The following is a 16,651-nucleotide window of genomic DNA, read 5'->3' as shown; positions in this document are numbered from 1 at the left end:
TAGTATTTGAAATACGCTTTTTACAAAAGTGAGGGTGAGGGGGTGAATTTAAGGGTGGGGGGGTAAATTTTAACAAAAACCGAAATTGTATAAATTGCATATAAGCATACATTAAAAATTTGGAGACTCTAGCAATAAGGGTGTAGAAGATATAATTTTATAACTGGTTTTCGATAAGGTTTTTTATCGATAAAAAAAGATCGGGATGAGTTATCGATTTTTAATGATAAACTTGATATGCGCGCTGTAATTACGGACATTTTAAAAAAATTTTGAAGTCTCTAGCTCTTATATCTTCTGAAATCGACGCGTTCATACATACGGACGGACGGACGGACGGACGGACGGACGGACGGACGGACAGACAGACGGACAGGGCCAAATCGACTCAGCTCGTCGCCCTGATCAAGAATATATATACTTTGTGGGGTCTGCCACGCCTCCTTCTGCCTGTTACATACTTTTAACAAAACCATTATACCCTGATTTCCCATTTTCAATGGGTTCAGGGTATAAAAATGAAACAAGCAATAATAAAAAAATGTATAAAAAATTATAAACGAATATTTGAAAATAAAATGTATATAAAAAAAAACAAAAACCAATAGTAAATTTACAAAATAAATAACATTTAAAAATAAATATTTTACAATAAATTTAATTTTTAAAAAGAAAATTTTTTAAAAAGAAATCAAATAAAAATAAAAATAAGTGTATATAGAAAAAAGTAAAATTGCATTAAAAAAAAAATAAATAAATAAAGCTAACAACAGTAATAAATTTAAAAAATAATTATCAAGAAAAAAAATACTTTAGTGATTGTAAATTTATAAAATATATATATATAAAAAAAAAAAAATAATAATTCAAAATAAAAATTATATAAAAAAGAAAACAAATAAAAAAAGTATATATAAATAAAGAAATAAATACTCTTAAATAATTAATTGAAATAGCATATTTATTTTTATTAGTTTTATGTTTTTTTAAATGCAAAAATAAAACTAACAACAGTAATAAATTTAAAAAATAAAAATAAAGAAATAAATACTTTTAAATAATTAATTGAAATAGCATATATTTATATTCATATATATATATATTTTGCAGTGCACTGCTCGGATCTATCCAGTGCCAACTTTTCCGATTGCATAAGAACCTTAAATTGTTGCTTTGAATGCTCTGGCGAGCGCTTTGAAATAATTGCTTCGATACGAATTCGTTTGACCATTTTACTTGTCGACTTGCTCCATATTCTAATCTCCGATTTCTAGATGACAGTTGCGGGGGCTATGAGGGAGGGTGGCGGTGCACCACTATAGGGCGAACAGCTATCAAGTTACCCTATGCCAGAGTGCTCGTTGTTGTTGCAGTGGCTGTTGCGCTTTTTCAATTTCGAATACCAATTCGAATTCGAATTCGAATACGACTTTTCTTCATTTTTAGGTCAATTTTGACAGTTGCGTCGACAGTCGGCACACTAAATGACAGCAGCAGCAACAACAACAACAGTCTTGATCTATAGAGATCGATTCCCCCAATCCCCCATCCACTGGCCAAGCAGCGCACATCATCTTCGTCTCCATCAGTCTCATTGACAGGCGACGGGCGCTGGGCCAAGAACTTGAAATTGTCAATGTGTGTGTGTGCGAGAGTGTTTGCGTGTGTGTGTGTGTGTGTGAGTGGGTGGCCTGAAAGGTGCGCGTCTCTTGCATACGGCGACTTATCTGGAAGCGAAACGAAAAACACCTCAAAGCAACGTCAAGACTCACTGCTACACTGCGAGAAATAAACGGCAAAGTACTTAATCAAAACTGTAAAATTCTCTACTATAATTGTAGTCAAATTAAATGATTATTTCATTGACTCTTCCCATATAATTTTTCGAATGCATATCAATAAAATTTTGCAGAAATAGATAAGGATGAAAAATAATGCTAAAGTGAGACACGACATTTTTTGTTTATTCAAATATTATATCTATGTATTATTATATATTTATTAAAATATCTAAATGTTCTGCTGGTTTTGCATTCAGGAAACTATACAAATTATCAGAACTGATATATAGAACTGGACAAAAAGTTTTACATATATGGAAGAGGATTATTATTTAGAGTGTTTACTACGAATTGAAGTAAATAATGTATGAGGGAATCTTTTAGTGAGATCCCATGAATGGCGCCATTTGCACAAGATTTGTTTTTATATAACAAAAAAACGGACATTAGCGAGCCTCACTATGCGATTCTCATGCTCAGATATGACAGATTTATTAGTATTTACCGATCTGTGGGTAACACTAAGAAAGTCTATAGCACTTAAACAATCGAAAATGCCCAGGAATATATGTATTCCGTATTATAATATGGACAACCGGACAAATGGCCAAACGGACAACAACTTGGTTATTGTACAAAGTCAATATTCTTTTCCTTTGGTCTCAGTTCTTTAATAAGCATAAACAAGATCAGACAGTCAAGTCACCGAATATGTTGCGCAGTGTAGCACATGTGTAGGGCGCTATTTATGTTTGCTGGTGACCTATATTCGAGCACATCAAGAGGAAGTAGGGAGAGGGCGCGAAGGGGAAGACGGCTAGAGAGCGGAGAGCGGAGAGCGGAGAGCTAGCAATGGGCAGCACTAATTAACAAAAGGTAAATCGAAAAGTTGAGAGGAAACAAATTTACCGAGCGTTCATATCATCAGAAGCAGTTGCTAGTCTTCGTCCAACCGCCCTCGCCCTGCCCCCTCCAAGAGATTATGTTATCTGTGTACGTGTGTGTGTGAGCGTGTGTGTGTGAGCGTGTGTGTGTGAGGCACCTTCAACATATATCCCTGGACGCATATCAAGTTGAAGGTTTATTTTTGTTTACAATCATTTTTTCGAGCAATGTTGAAAAAAAAAAAAAAATAAATAAATCAACAACAACAAAAATAATAACAACAACAACAACAAACAGCGCGACTCTTTAGTCACTGCCCCAACACACGCATTCGTTGCGCTACCCCCTACCGTCCCCCCCCCCCCCCCTCGCCTACTGCAACACTTCTGCCCGCTCCAGCTGCTCCTCCCCCTGCGCCTCCTGCTCCATAGCACGCCCACACGTTCAACAAGTAGGTCGTCGTCGTCATCGTCAACGTTTCGAAATAGAGGAAAAGAATTTTTTTCTTTTCGTTTTTTTTTTTCGCTTTTTTCGGTTTTTTGTTAGTGTTGTTATTCTATTTCTTATTTCGTATGTTTGTTTTTCTTTTAGTATTTTATCTTATCGGCAGTCAGCGAGTTCAAATTTTATTTTTGGTGGCAAACACCCTGGAAATATGGCCATAGCTGCACGCATTGTGCCTGCCTTAACAGTTGATCTGCTGTCGAGTTTCTACTAATTACAGGGTATATATGTGGCTGTTGCTGCTAGCTGTTGCCTAGTTTCCAAACTTTGTTTCGATTACAGGGTAACTGCAAGTCTATCACTGGGAACTTTAGTATATCTAACTAGTCTAACTAGTTTTGCTTTGAATAGCTCTGATATTTTTGCATCTAAAGAGTATCTGCTAGTCGGGCTCTTTTATTTAGTTTGCTAATTTCTTCTGCTTCTCCTTTGCATCTTTCACTTTGAGAACTCGCCTAGGGTATCTGCTAGTCGAGCTCATGCGCGCTCTCTTCTGCTTTCTTCTTTGGCTTTCTTCGGCTTCTAAAACAACAGCAATAGTCAAATTCGAAAAGCAGAAAAAAAAATGTTTAAACTGAATTTTGTTATTAACAAATGTTTGCCTTATGCTCCGTCCCACTCGCACGCGCACTCTCACTCTCACTCTCTCTCCCTCTGCCTCTGGCTTTACCACTATCTCTTCCTCCCTCTCTGCCTTTCTCCCTCTCTCTCTCTCTCTATCTTTCATATTTGTTCATATTCCACGCACCCGGCATAAAGCAACAACAACAATAACAACAACAAACTGGGAGAAAGACTCTGCAGCCGGCAGCTGCGTTCGCCGCACGCCCTACACGCTGCCACACCCACCGCGAAGACAGCGCCAAACGTGCTAGACGCGCGCATATGCCACGCGTAGGGCATCCCAAAAATGAAATACATATTATTTCTTTTCAAGAGATACCAAAAAAAAAAAAAAAAAAAAAAAAAAATACAACAAGAAAAACAAAATAAGTAAATAAATAAAAAGTATAAGAAGAAGTCATTTGAAATCTAGGTCAAAGTATTTTACGCACATGTTGCCCTCTCTCTCGTTCTCCCTCTCTCTCTCTCTCTCTCTCTTTGACTTTGTTTGCCTTTCTTGCGGCAAACAAGCAAACAAACACACCAACTAAGCGATCCATATAGAGATCCTTTGTTGTACTTTGGCGCACCATACTTTGACTATATATATTATATATATTATATATGTATATATAGATCATATTTTTACATATATTGCACGTATATTGAGCACCTAACACTTTCATAGTTATTTATCAAGTGTCAAAATTGGCCCACATAAAAACAGCAACAAAATATAGTTCACACGATAATGGAAATAAAACACACCTAAGCGTATGCAGAGTGAGAGCGAAAGAGAGAGAGAGAGAGAGAAAGAGGGGAAGTGAGAGCAGGAGCGGAAGACTATTATCTATTATAGTTGAACATAATATCAGATCTGTTCCAGTTTTTGTTCAAATGGGAAGTTCAAATTGGACTCGATTTGATCTATATGAATATTAAGATAGATTCGATTATTTGCCTATTCATATAACTGCTCTATAGGGAATGTACCAGCTGTAGCACCGGTCAATACAACATATAATGTTGTATTATATTATATATATTATGTATTTTGGGAAAAGAAATATTTTTATTTTTATTTTTTTTAAATACTTTGTTTTTGATATAGGCATAGCAGGCCTTGACTTCCCGTTCCCGACCTGGACTTGACTGAAATCGTACTCAATCAGTTTACTTTCAACACTAGTCGGGAGCAGTAATTAAAAACAAAAAAAAAATTTTATTTTTTATTTATATTTTAATTTCGAATAAAACGCATAGCTTTTGGCTTTTATAGAATGGATAGAATACGAACATTTGTACGGGTCGGACAGGCAATCAAGTGGACGCACCGCTGCAATCAAATCACGGCACTTGTCCGTCGCAACTTCACGCCCCTATCGGAGGACAGAGAGAGCAGCAGAGGCCGTGGAATTGGTAGAGGGATAAAGGGTCGGCGCTGGGGCAACCAGCTCGAGCACCATTCTCTGGATAAGGTGCTATACGACCGTGTCTGTGCGGCGACATTGAATGCGCTGTCCGGCTAGTTTGACGGAATGCAACAGAGACCTAACCTAACCGCCGACGTGATTTTTGGGGATGGAGTTTTATTCTGGGCACAAATTAGGCTACAAACAAATCTGCTGAAGCTCGCCCACAACCAGGCCCAAACGCTTCGATGTTATGTCATTCAGCCGGGCCAAACTAACGGCTTTTGGGTCTACAAGCATACGGGCGTAACGCTACATCAGGTGCTCCAAGATGGAATCACACAAGTCATCGAATCGCTGCCCATCAACTTCATGAATCTGCCCCTTTGCCACTGAGGCGCAAACATGTTGCACGTGTTGCAAATTCAAAATGTTACAAAATTCACTGAATAATACAAATTTTAGATTTTAGCAAAAATACAAAACGTAAAAAAAAAATAAATGAATCAAATGAAATAACTAGTTAGGTTATATATTTACTATCTATCATTGCATATATATGTATTACTTGTATATATATAAATAATATAGACTTATAAATAGATCCCTTAACCTACATATGTAAAACATTGATTATGTTTTCTAACCAAATATTCAATTTTTACTGTTTCTCTATCTCTCTCTCTCTCTCTTTCTATCTCTCTCTTCCTCTTTCTCTCTCTCTCTCTCTCCCTCCCTTTCCTCCTTTCTTTCCTTTATTCAAACCTAACACAACTTTGGCATAACATCAATTTATTATTCGATATACGATATTTGATATTTGATATTCAATACTCGACACTTGATATTAAATATTCGATCTAAGATTATATTTATCTTCCGAGAAGCATAAATGGATGATATTTCCCAACGAATAGAAAAATTAAAATGATATCTATGATTGAACTAAACAAGATAACAAAATATGATATATTCTAAATTACTCTAGATTTGGAAAATTCTTTGGTAAGAATCTAATAGCTGAAGGACGGCTGCCTTGAATAGGATATTTAATGATAATACAATTAGAAAAGATTTCTGTACATCTGTTGATATATCCACATATATTTCGATCTATATATGTATCTCAATATTATAATCTACCTCAATCTATGTATTCATGCCTATATCTATATCGATATCATTTTGAATGTCGCCCCATCTGCAGAATTATGTTAGTTCTGTCAGAAATTTGAGATCGCTGTCAATTGTTATGGAAGCAAATACGACACGTGCCAACTGACTCAGATCGATTGTATATATATGTATGTTTATATGGAGCAAACGGAATATGAGCTCCGTTTTCACATACTTTTTATACAATGATAATAATGACAATGGCTCCAAATATAAATATATATAAATATTTCATTACATATTGTGTAAACGGAGCATTCAAGTTGGTTCGAGGCAGTTCACTGCCCAGAAATTCCCATAGATCTAATGGGTGTATTTCTGCTATGTATATATATGAGATATATGTGAGATATATATGTTTTATACATGTAAATTTTCCGATTCATTCTTAATGTTAACTTTCTTATAGACCTAATTGTTTTTAGTATAAACTTCTTGATTGCTTTGATTATTTTATATCTACGTCTCATTGCATTGGTTCCGGAACTTGTATAGGATCTTCTATGTTCTCATTTCTAAATATATGTACATTTATGTAATATACATAAAGAGAGAGTTATGGCCATAAAAACCAACTGTAAATAGTAGTAAAAACAGCTAACAAGCTTGATATGTGCGTCAGCGACAGCTCAGTTACCCTAGCACAAGCTGTCGAAGATCATGTCAACAATCGCTGAAGGCGAGCTAGACTACAGGGTATCAAAGTGAGTCAAGTAGAGGACCGACTTGAATGGGAATATGAACTAGGTAAGTGGCTCAAATCCGATATAAAAGAGGTCTAGCTATATAAATATGTGTGTAGATATATGAGTATATATAGAACATGATTTCAAAATAGATCTCTAGCTAGGATTTGACTCAGCATCAGAGCCTATGTCAAGCGCTTACAGGGTATAGACAACAATTGTTGCTGTGGCTGCTGTTGGTGCTGCGACAATCGTCGTTAATTTACGATCATGAGCAATTATACGATGATCGTCAAATAGTAGCAATTGGCAATAGTTCGATTTAGCCAGAGAGCGGGCTAACGGCGCGTATGAGCAACGCTCAAGGATAACTGCTACGAGCACAGCAACTGTTGCTGCTGTGGCTGCTGCTGCTGTTGCTGTTGCGGCTGTGACATATGCGCTAAGAATGCGCCATAAAAAGTGAAATAAAGCTGAATGTCGGCGCTCGGAGCGGCGATCGTGGGAGAGGCTACAAAACGCCATAGACGACCGAGCTGAGGGGCTGGCGGGGGAACTGAGCGGCAGGCGGCGGAGGTTGCGACATACTAATGCTAATGCTAATGCAATTAACGGTATTTTATGCTAATTTTAACATTGAACTTAACATCGAATCACAGCAACAGAAACAGACGCAGACACCGGACGTTCTAAAGACGTAAACTCAGACGCAGACGCAGACGCAGAGAATTCTACAACGAGTTATGTTGTTGTTGCTGTTGTTGTTGGTGTTGCTGCCCGTCTGACAGTGGGAAATTGATATTTATATGTAAAGAATGTATTGCGAAACAGATATCAAAGCGATTGACGGACAGCTCAATACTGAGAAAATGCCACGCTTCCATCCCAGCGAGCCTAAGGCAAAGTTTGCCTGATCTGAAATTTGACATTCCTCACCCAAAAGTCGAGCATTATATATAAGCTATATAGTCAATATTAGCTGAATATACGATTGCAATTTCCATATCTATATATGACAAATATATATTAAATATATCTATATTTGATAGGGTAATTTAAATTTTTGTTCCTTGATTCTCCTGTGGTTCTAAGCGCAAGACTTAAGAGCTAGCTCCTAGCTAACATGCTATTAATTCTCTCACTCTCTCTCGCTCTCTCTCTCTCTCTCTCTCTCTTTTAGCCTTTCAGTCTTCAACTGAACTAGGTAAACAATTGAAAGTGTTTTTTAGCTTTCTCAGAATGCCCATAAATAATTGTGTGAAACAGATTTGGGCAATTTAAGGGAAGTATAGACTGCTGTAAAACCGCAAATCGTAGCTTCATACGATACAGAGTGAGGCTATCGGATGATTGAATGTGATACGAAATATACAAACAAAAATAGAAAACAAAGAGAAAAATAGAAAACGCGAAAATATAAATAAAATTGTTGAAGCAATTGAGACATAAATTGCGATTCCATGAAATGAATGCAAGCAGAAAGAGAGACATAGAGAGATAGAGGGGGATGGAGGGAGGGCGAGAGGAGGACCTATACAGAGAGGGATAAACGCTTGTTGTTTGTTTCTGAACTTTACATTTTGGCAAGGACAACCAAACGGCAGAGATAGATAGAGAGAGACAGAGAGAGAAAGAGAGAGAGAGAGGGCAGGGCGTGTGGATGGGGACTGCGGGTTCGGGGCCATGCACAGAATCCCTTCAAATTCATAGATTGAACTTGCACTTGGACAAAGCAAACACACACACACACACACTCACAGAGCGACATAGAGAGAGAGAGGGAGAGAGGGGTGGGGGGAGGGGGCTGGTAGTTGGGTTATCTTTGCAGCGCTGCAGGACGAGGACACAGCTTAAATGCTGGCGGTAGGTCAGGAGCAGCAGCAGCAGCAGCTGCAAAAGCTTTTTGCCCGCACTGACCTGCCGCACGTAGCCGCACGTTGCCCCTGGCACGTACTGCGCAGGAGCTGATATACATATACATGTGTGCGTGTGTGCGTGTGCTTGTGTGTGTGTATTTCCAAGGCAACGTGTATGCAAAGTTCAATGTACCGCTGCACAGCGCGACGGCGAGTCCAAGGACATTGATACGTGGCAATATGGGCGGCGTTGCATGCAACCAAGCCCCACAACAGCAGCAGCAGCAGCAGGAGCCGTAGCAGGAGCCGTAGCAGGAGCAGCAGCAGGAGCAGGAGGAGGAGCAGGAGCCGTTGGCGACGAATTGTTATGTCTATGCAGAGCCCATAAAACTGTGCCAACCCAAATGGCATTGACAAACTGAGCAGCGCCACTGTGTGTGGCAGTGGCAGCAATCGAACAGCCGAGCTACCGTGCCACCGTGCCACCGTGCCACCGTGCAACCGACTGTGGCACGTCGCGGCAGGTAACTGTGCCACATTGACAGCTCAACAGGCGGCCGCGCAGACCTGTCCGAATCATTTCTCCAATTCGTTCGACTTATTTAAATGCTCGCAAATCATTTGAGACATTCATTGAGGAAATCGAATCATTCGAGTTCCTTGTAAAATTTGCAAATGATTTGTGTGAATATGCTGCAAATACACTCGGTTCATTCATTCAACAATAACGACTCGAATTGATTGAGTATATGAGTTAATTTATTCACTCATTTAGGATGAGCTTCAAACAAATGCCTTAAACTGATTCGTTATATTTACAAATGATTCGAACGAGTGTTTCATGACGATTCATTCTGATTTTGCACCATAGTCCAGCAATACAAGAGAAGCTGAGTGTCCTAATAAGATGAAATTAATTTGATTCATCAAATGAATTGTCTCATTCGAAGCATTCATTAGGCACAAAACTATTCAAAGAGAATGCTTTGAATACTCTGAATGAATGACGTTATTCGCAGCATTCAATTGAAACATTAGACTATTCAGATCATTCGAAGCAATTTTATATAGCCACAGCTTGAAGTGAGTGTTAGGAATGATGCAGAATATTCAATGCATTAAATGAATCAAATAGAGGCAATTCATTCAAAGTTCACATTGTATTTTCTCTGGCAATAAAGTCGCCTGGTCTTTATATATTAGAATGCTACGTAAAATCCATGGCCAGAGAGGGAAGTCCCACTGAAATTTTCGATTCAATTCAAATGATTCACTTTGCTCACTCAACTTTTCAGAGTATTCGATTGTCGTTTATTTGAATATATTCTATATTAAATCATCGACTTTGTTATATTTTGGTTATTTGAAGCTTACTTATTCCCAGATATTAAAGGTCTATCTAACCATCTCGCTCACTCATGCGCCCTCTCTCGCTCCTCTTGGCCTCTCTCGGTCTCGCTGATGTGTTTGGCATTTGAATTGCTCATTTTACAAATTTATTTATTTTTGCTGATTTTTTTTTTATTATTATTTTTTGATTTTTTTTGCAATTTTTATTTTTTTATTTTTTATTTTTTTGTGCCCCTGTAACGAGCTCTGCCAATGTGCAGGGGCGTGCAAAACTCAGCCACCCACACACACACACACACATATGTACACCTACACACACACACACACAGATAGCGCTTGATGATTGTCGTTTGAATTGCGTCGTGCGTTGAATTCAAGCGCCAAGTGAAAGTTGTTCAATTGTTTATTATGATTATTGTTGCTATTACAATTACTATTACTTATGCCATTGTTGTTGTTGTTGTTGTTGTTGCCTCGTTTCAATGTTGCTGTGCGTTTGGCTTTGACAGTTGGCAGCGTTTGCAGCGCATATTACGCATACGCCCCCCTTTCTGGCAAGTTCAAAGGCAACGATCGAGCACGCCCCCCACGTCGGTCGCAGTACCCAACCCCCTCCCTACCGCCTTTATATCACTCGCGAATCGAGCTATTTCATTCTCTCTCTCACATACACACTCTCTCTCTCTCTCTCTCTCTCACTCTCACTCTCTCTCCCTCTATATATCAGACTCTCTCTATCACCCTCGCTTCCTCCTTTTTTGCCTCCTCCTCGTTCTCCTCCTCCTCCTTCTCCTCCTCTTCCTCTCTATCTCTCCCCCTGTCTGTTCTACTATCTCTCTCTCTCTCTTTCGCCCTCTATTTCTCTCTCTCTCCCTCTATTTCCCTCTCTCTCCCTTCCTCTCCCTCTCTCTCTACCTCTCTCACTAAGCTGAGCCGTGCCTCGCATTTAAAAGAAGCAACAAAAACAACAAATTTTGTAATTGTTAAAGTGCAAATCCACAAAAAAAAAAAAAATTAAACAAAATAAAATAAAAGTAAAAAGAAAAAAAAAACAATTACAAAAATAAAATCAACTACAAATAGAAATACAAATACAAATAAAAACCTTTGCGCCGCACAAAATTTGCACTTTTTTCACTTTCTCCTTTTGTGCACGCTTTTGACATTTTAATTGCTTTTTGCCCATTAAATGCAAAGCGAGAAAACGTTCGCTTTGGGGCGTGGCAGTCGAGCCGGGAGAGGCAGTAGAGCAGACCGCAGAGAGCGATGACAAAAACGTTGACAGTCAACAGAAAGAAGCGGGGCGAGAAGAGGGCAGGAGAGGTGAGAGGGCAAAGAGGGCAAGGAAGAATGGAGAAGAATGAGAAATGATAAAGGTAATACGATGATGAAGAAGAAACAAGATGAAGGTAAAGCAGTCAGAATGTAAGGATAAAGGATGAAGAAGAGCAAACAGAAAATCAGAAGAAGAAGAAGACGGAGGAAATCGAAAGGAAGATTAGGAAGATCAAAGCGAACAAGCTAGAAGCGGCAAAGAAATATAGATAAAGATAGGGAGAGAGAAAGATAGAGAGACAGCGAAAGAGAGAAAGAGTAAGAGACATAGAGAAAGAGATAAGGAGAGAGAAGAAGAAAGCGAGAGAGAGATAAGGTGAAAGATGAAGAGAGCGAGAGTGACAGAGTAAGAGAGAGAAAGAGAGAGAGGAGAGCGAGAGCAAGAGACAGCAGGGGAGAGTGTATGCGGCTAAAAAGAAGAGGTGAGGAATGGCGACAGAGAGAAAAAGCATGAGAGAAAAGACAAAGAGAATGGGATAAAAAGAAAACATATTTACAGAAATAAGAAAATTTGGTAAGCAGAAAGAGAGAAAAGGCAGAAAGAAAGATCTATCCCCTATAGAGAGAGGGTGTGCGAGGGATAAAGATAAAGAGAAATAGAGGCAGAGAGAAAGAGAGAGAGATAGATAGGCGTATAGAAAAAGAGAGAAAAAGAGAAAAAACGATAGAAGGATGGAGGGACGCAGGGAATTCAACCGAAAGAGAGGCAAAAACGTAGCTGTAAAAGGCAAAAGGATTGAAAGAGCGAAAAAGGACGAGAATAAAGTCATAGTGGAAGTGAGAGAGAGAGAATGGCATCGAGAGGGATGTAGTGCGGTAAACAGCAAAAAGCGAGCCAAGCCTCAGCTGCTAACCACATTCATAGAGTTTCATAGATTTAAAGTCGCAGTTCGTAGCCCTCAGCTGAGCAGGGCCAGGGCCACACATACGTAGCTCTGTATCATTGTGAGTGTGTGTGTGTGTGTGTGTGTGCCTATGCAGTGCTGTGATCTATTGATGCGCCTCACAAATTCTGATCAGAGTTCAATGACTTAGCAAACGGATGCCCAAAAGTCAATCATCGGCTATGATATATACCTATATAAGTATGTAAATGCAGACACGCACACACATGCATCTGTAAATATATGTGTATGCAATTATGTAACATTTACCCAGTAACGCTGAAAGCAGCAGGAAACCTAGAAAAACGTACAATGAAGAGTGAAAAAGCAGCAACTGTTGCCGTTGCTCAGGCTACAAATGTTGTTGTTGTTGTTGTTGTTGCTGTTGCTTATTTTTGCAGTTGTTGAAAGGAAAACTTGTCCCAGGCGGCAACTGCAGCGGCAGCCAGTTTGAGCCCACGTTAGAAGCGAACAACAACAACAACAACATCAGCAACAGCAACAAGAGCAACAACAACCTCTGCCACATCCAAGTCCAAATGATTGCAACAATGTTAATGTTGCTGTTGTATCTGCAGCTGTTGTTGCTGTTGCTGCTGCTGCTGATGTTGCTGTTGCTGTTGCAGTTGGCCGTCGTCAATTTTGCTTCCTTGTATGACATAACAGCCAAGCGGTGGGCAGCAACAGCAACAGCAGCAACTGCAACAGCAACAACAACAACAACGATGACAACGTCGATCTTTACCTCCAGTGTGCCACATTCCAGTTTTTCTCGAGCTTTATTTTGTGTGGCTGGAAAATCCCGTTTTGCTTTTATTTTTGCCCATTCACTGATTCGATCAGACGGCGTAATGAAAATGAGAAAAATGGCAAACTAACTAACAATGCCAACTGCAACATGTACAACAGCAATAGCAACAGCAATAGCAACAGCAATAGCAACGTTGCAATGTTGCTGTTGCCGTTGCGAGTTTTACTTTCGTTTTTCACGTAACAAGCAGCCGCAACAACAACAACAACAACAACTACAACAACAACAACAACTATGACAGCAGCAGCAAAAGGAAAATGGTGTTAGCAGGCAATGCTGCCGCTGCAACCAGCCGGGGCATGCAACCAGAGAGGGGAGTAGGAGGCAGGTGGCTCCATTGCGCTGGCGATCAGCCCGAGCTACAACAACAATTCCAGCTCCAATTGCGATTGCAATTGCAATTGCAACGGCAATTGCGGAGCCAAAGCAGGAAGTGCAACGGGCCAAACAGATGCAATGCGAGAGCGAGACGGACGGCTCGAGTCTGTGAGACAGACAAATGCATTAAACTTGCACGTTGCTTGTTGCATGTTGAATGTTGCACGTTGCCCGTTGCCCGTTGCCCGTTGCACGTTGCCAGTGTGGGTGGCAGCCACGATTGCAGCCTAACAAAAATAAATGCAATAAAATAAATAATGGAAAAAAAAGAGGTGCCAGCCGAAAGCGAAAAGGGCGCAACAGCTAAAGTGAAGCAGGCGATAGTGCTCGACTAGCCAGATACCCTAGCTTCCTGCTAGAAGACTCGCAGACCGCAGACTTGATCAGCTGATCAGTTGATCAGTTGAGATATGTATATTCGTGCGCCTGTCTGCCGTTCGTCCTTTCATCTATCCGTCCGCCCGTTCATCCCTCCCTCCGTCCGACAAAAGTTTTGACTTGATTTCTAAAGCTAAAAACATTCAAATTGCTGGGTTGATTCCCCTGAGGAACATATTAACTATACTCAATACTTTTTTCGGACTGACCATAAAAATCCAGAGCTCTATTTATGATCACACTTCAAAATTTTGGAGTTACGATTTAACAAATTTTGTTTGAAGGAAGATAGATATTATTTTTTGGCATCTTTTAATATGGAAGGTAAGAGACATAAGAAATAAACAAGCAAAGGCATATAGTCATGGGTCAGTCAATCAATCAATCAATCAACTGTATAACCAGACATATGTCATGGATCAGTCAATTTGTCAATCCTTCAGCCAGCTATGCAGATAATAAATCAAGCAGTCTCTTAGTAGGTTAATCAACCAGTCAATCATGAAGCTTCGTAAATGGACAGTCAATCAAATTATCAGTCAGTCGATCAATCAATTTTAAAGTTAGATAGGCGGACAAGCGGGCTAGCAACCAATCTCTTAGTCAATCAATCAAATATATTGCATATTAAGGAAACAATCAATCAACAGGTTAGTCAGTCAATCAATCATGTTGCATATTAAAGAAACAATCAATCAAGAAGTCAGTCAGTCAGTCGATAAAACCAAATTCAAATTCCAGGCTAAAGAGAGAATCAATCAAATCGATCAATCAATTGTATTGCAGGTTAAAGGGACAATCAATCAACAGATTAGTCAGTCAATCAGTTGATCAATCAATTATAATGCATATTGGAAATATAATGAATCAACAAGCCAGTCACTCAGTCAATAAATCAATCAATCAATGATATTGCATATTAAAGAACCGATTAATCAACAAGTCTGTCAGTCAATCAATCTGTCAAGCCCACTCAGCTGTAAAACTTAACTGCACAATCTGAAAGTTCTGCAATGTGCAATCAATCCACCAAGAGACTCGACTCGATAAGACTTCATCAATAAGCCTATCAAGCCCATCCGCCTATTAAATAATTTTGTCAGTGAAGCTGGCGCTCAATCAATCAAGCAGTGAAGCGTCGATCATTCCTGGTCATCAGGCAGGGACTTATCTCAATTTGTGATGTAATCCAACAAGCAAACTCTATCTCTATCTATATCTCTCAATCTACCAATTAGATATAAAGATAGGTGGATTACCTAGATGATCAATATACTGTGATTGAAAAACTAGATAGTCCATCTATCTATGCAAAGCTGCTGATAAATATATAATATAATGTATATAATCTTGATCTAATCTAGCTAATTTTTTTCTATACTGATCCATCAATCTTCATTAATTCTAGATAATCCATCTATGTAAAACTAAGAAATATATAATATATGAGCGTATAATCTAAATCTAGTCTGGCCAACACATTTTGCTTAGGATCTGCATAATCAAATCAAAAAATCCATCAATCTACATTAATTCTAGATAATCCATCTATCTATGTAAAACTGAGAAATATATAATATACGATCATATAATCTAGAATCTAGTCTAGCCAAAAACATTTTGTTTAGGATCTGCATAATCAAATCAAAGCTGGTTAGATTTCCTCCAGATTAAGATTCACATTTCAATCCGTTAACTTCCTTTACAAGATTATACGGATATATATGTAGGTATATACGATATATCTATACATTTCCTATATATACACTTCCTTTGTTCAACTTTCACGCTATTGTCTGTTGCGTCTCTTGTGCTTGGACTAGCCCAGGTTAAAGCGTAGGTCTAGGGCTTCCACAGCGCCAATTGCAGCCGTCTCCTGCGGACTGCCCCTGCCCCCTGTATGCGCTCCCCGCCCCTTCGAGTGCAGTCGACGTAACTGACACAAGTTTTGTGGCAAGTTGAGACGGCCAAATCGAAACGTTGCGATCGTTAGGCAAAAGTTGCAAAAAAAAAAAACAACAAAAAAACAGCAAAAAAAAAAAAGAAATAGAAAAACTGAAAACAGGTTTTCCCTGCGAAAAACAAGCAGAGTGAAAAATAAAAATAAAAATGAAGTCAGCGACGATCAACTTGCCCCGTTGCGTGCTGCAGCCAGCCACTGGGCGATGGTGGGGCCTGTGGGGCGGGTGGCACAACGGGGGGAGGGGGAGGGGGCCGCAGGGGCGCTGGGGCAGTCGATTACTTCATCGACGGAGAGAAAGTGGCAGGAAAAACTGTTGCCGTTGCTGTTGTTGTTGTTACTGTGGCTGTTGCAGCCGTTGCAAGTTGCAACAAGATGGCGTGTCATGGCTGGCGCTGCTGCCACGCTGCAACATTTCCCCATTTCCCATTGCAACTGCAGCCATGATTATGTGGCATTAACTTTAGCTTACGTAACCCCCAATGCAATGCAATGAAAAATTGCAAATCGTATGATGGCCGACACCGACACCCCGGCCACACTGGTTATGCAGCATGCCTCCCCATCACCCCCCCCCCCCCTCCCCGCTCCCCTCATGCCACTGCCCCTGCCCCTGCCCTGCCATGCAACTGGCAAATGTTGCGCAAATGAA

At 39.6% G+C, this 16,651-nt stretch overlaps 1 pseudogene; it reads left to right on the top strand.

The window, feature by feature from the left end:
* The first annotated feature begins 4,930 nt into the window (after window positions 1-4,930).
* Window positions 4,931-5,707, top strand: LOC149268023 (frataxin homolog, mitochondrial-like; annotated as a pseudogene).
* The last annotated feature ends 10,944 nt before the right edge of the window (window positions 5,708-16,651 follow it).

This window comes from Drosophila arizonae, chromosome X (genome assembly GCF_054131065.1).
Source record: "Drosophila arizonae isolate 15081-1271.41 chromosome X, UAZ_ARI_1.0, whole genome shotgun sequence".
NCBI classification, from domain to species: Eukaryota; Metazoa; Arthropoda; class Insecta; order Diptera; family Drosophilidae; genus Drosophila; species Drosophila arizonae.
This window is presented reverse-complemented; position numbering and strand designations above follow the sequence as displayed.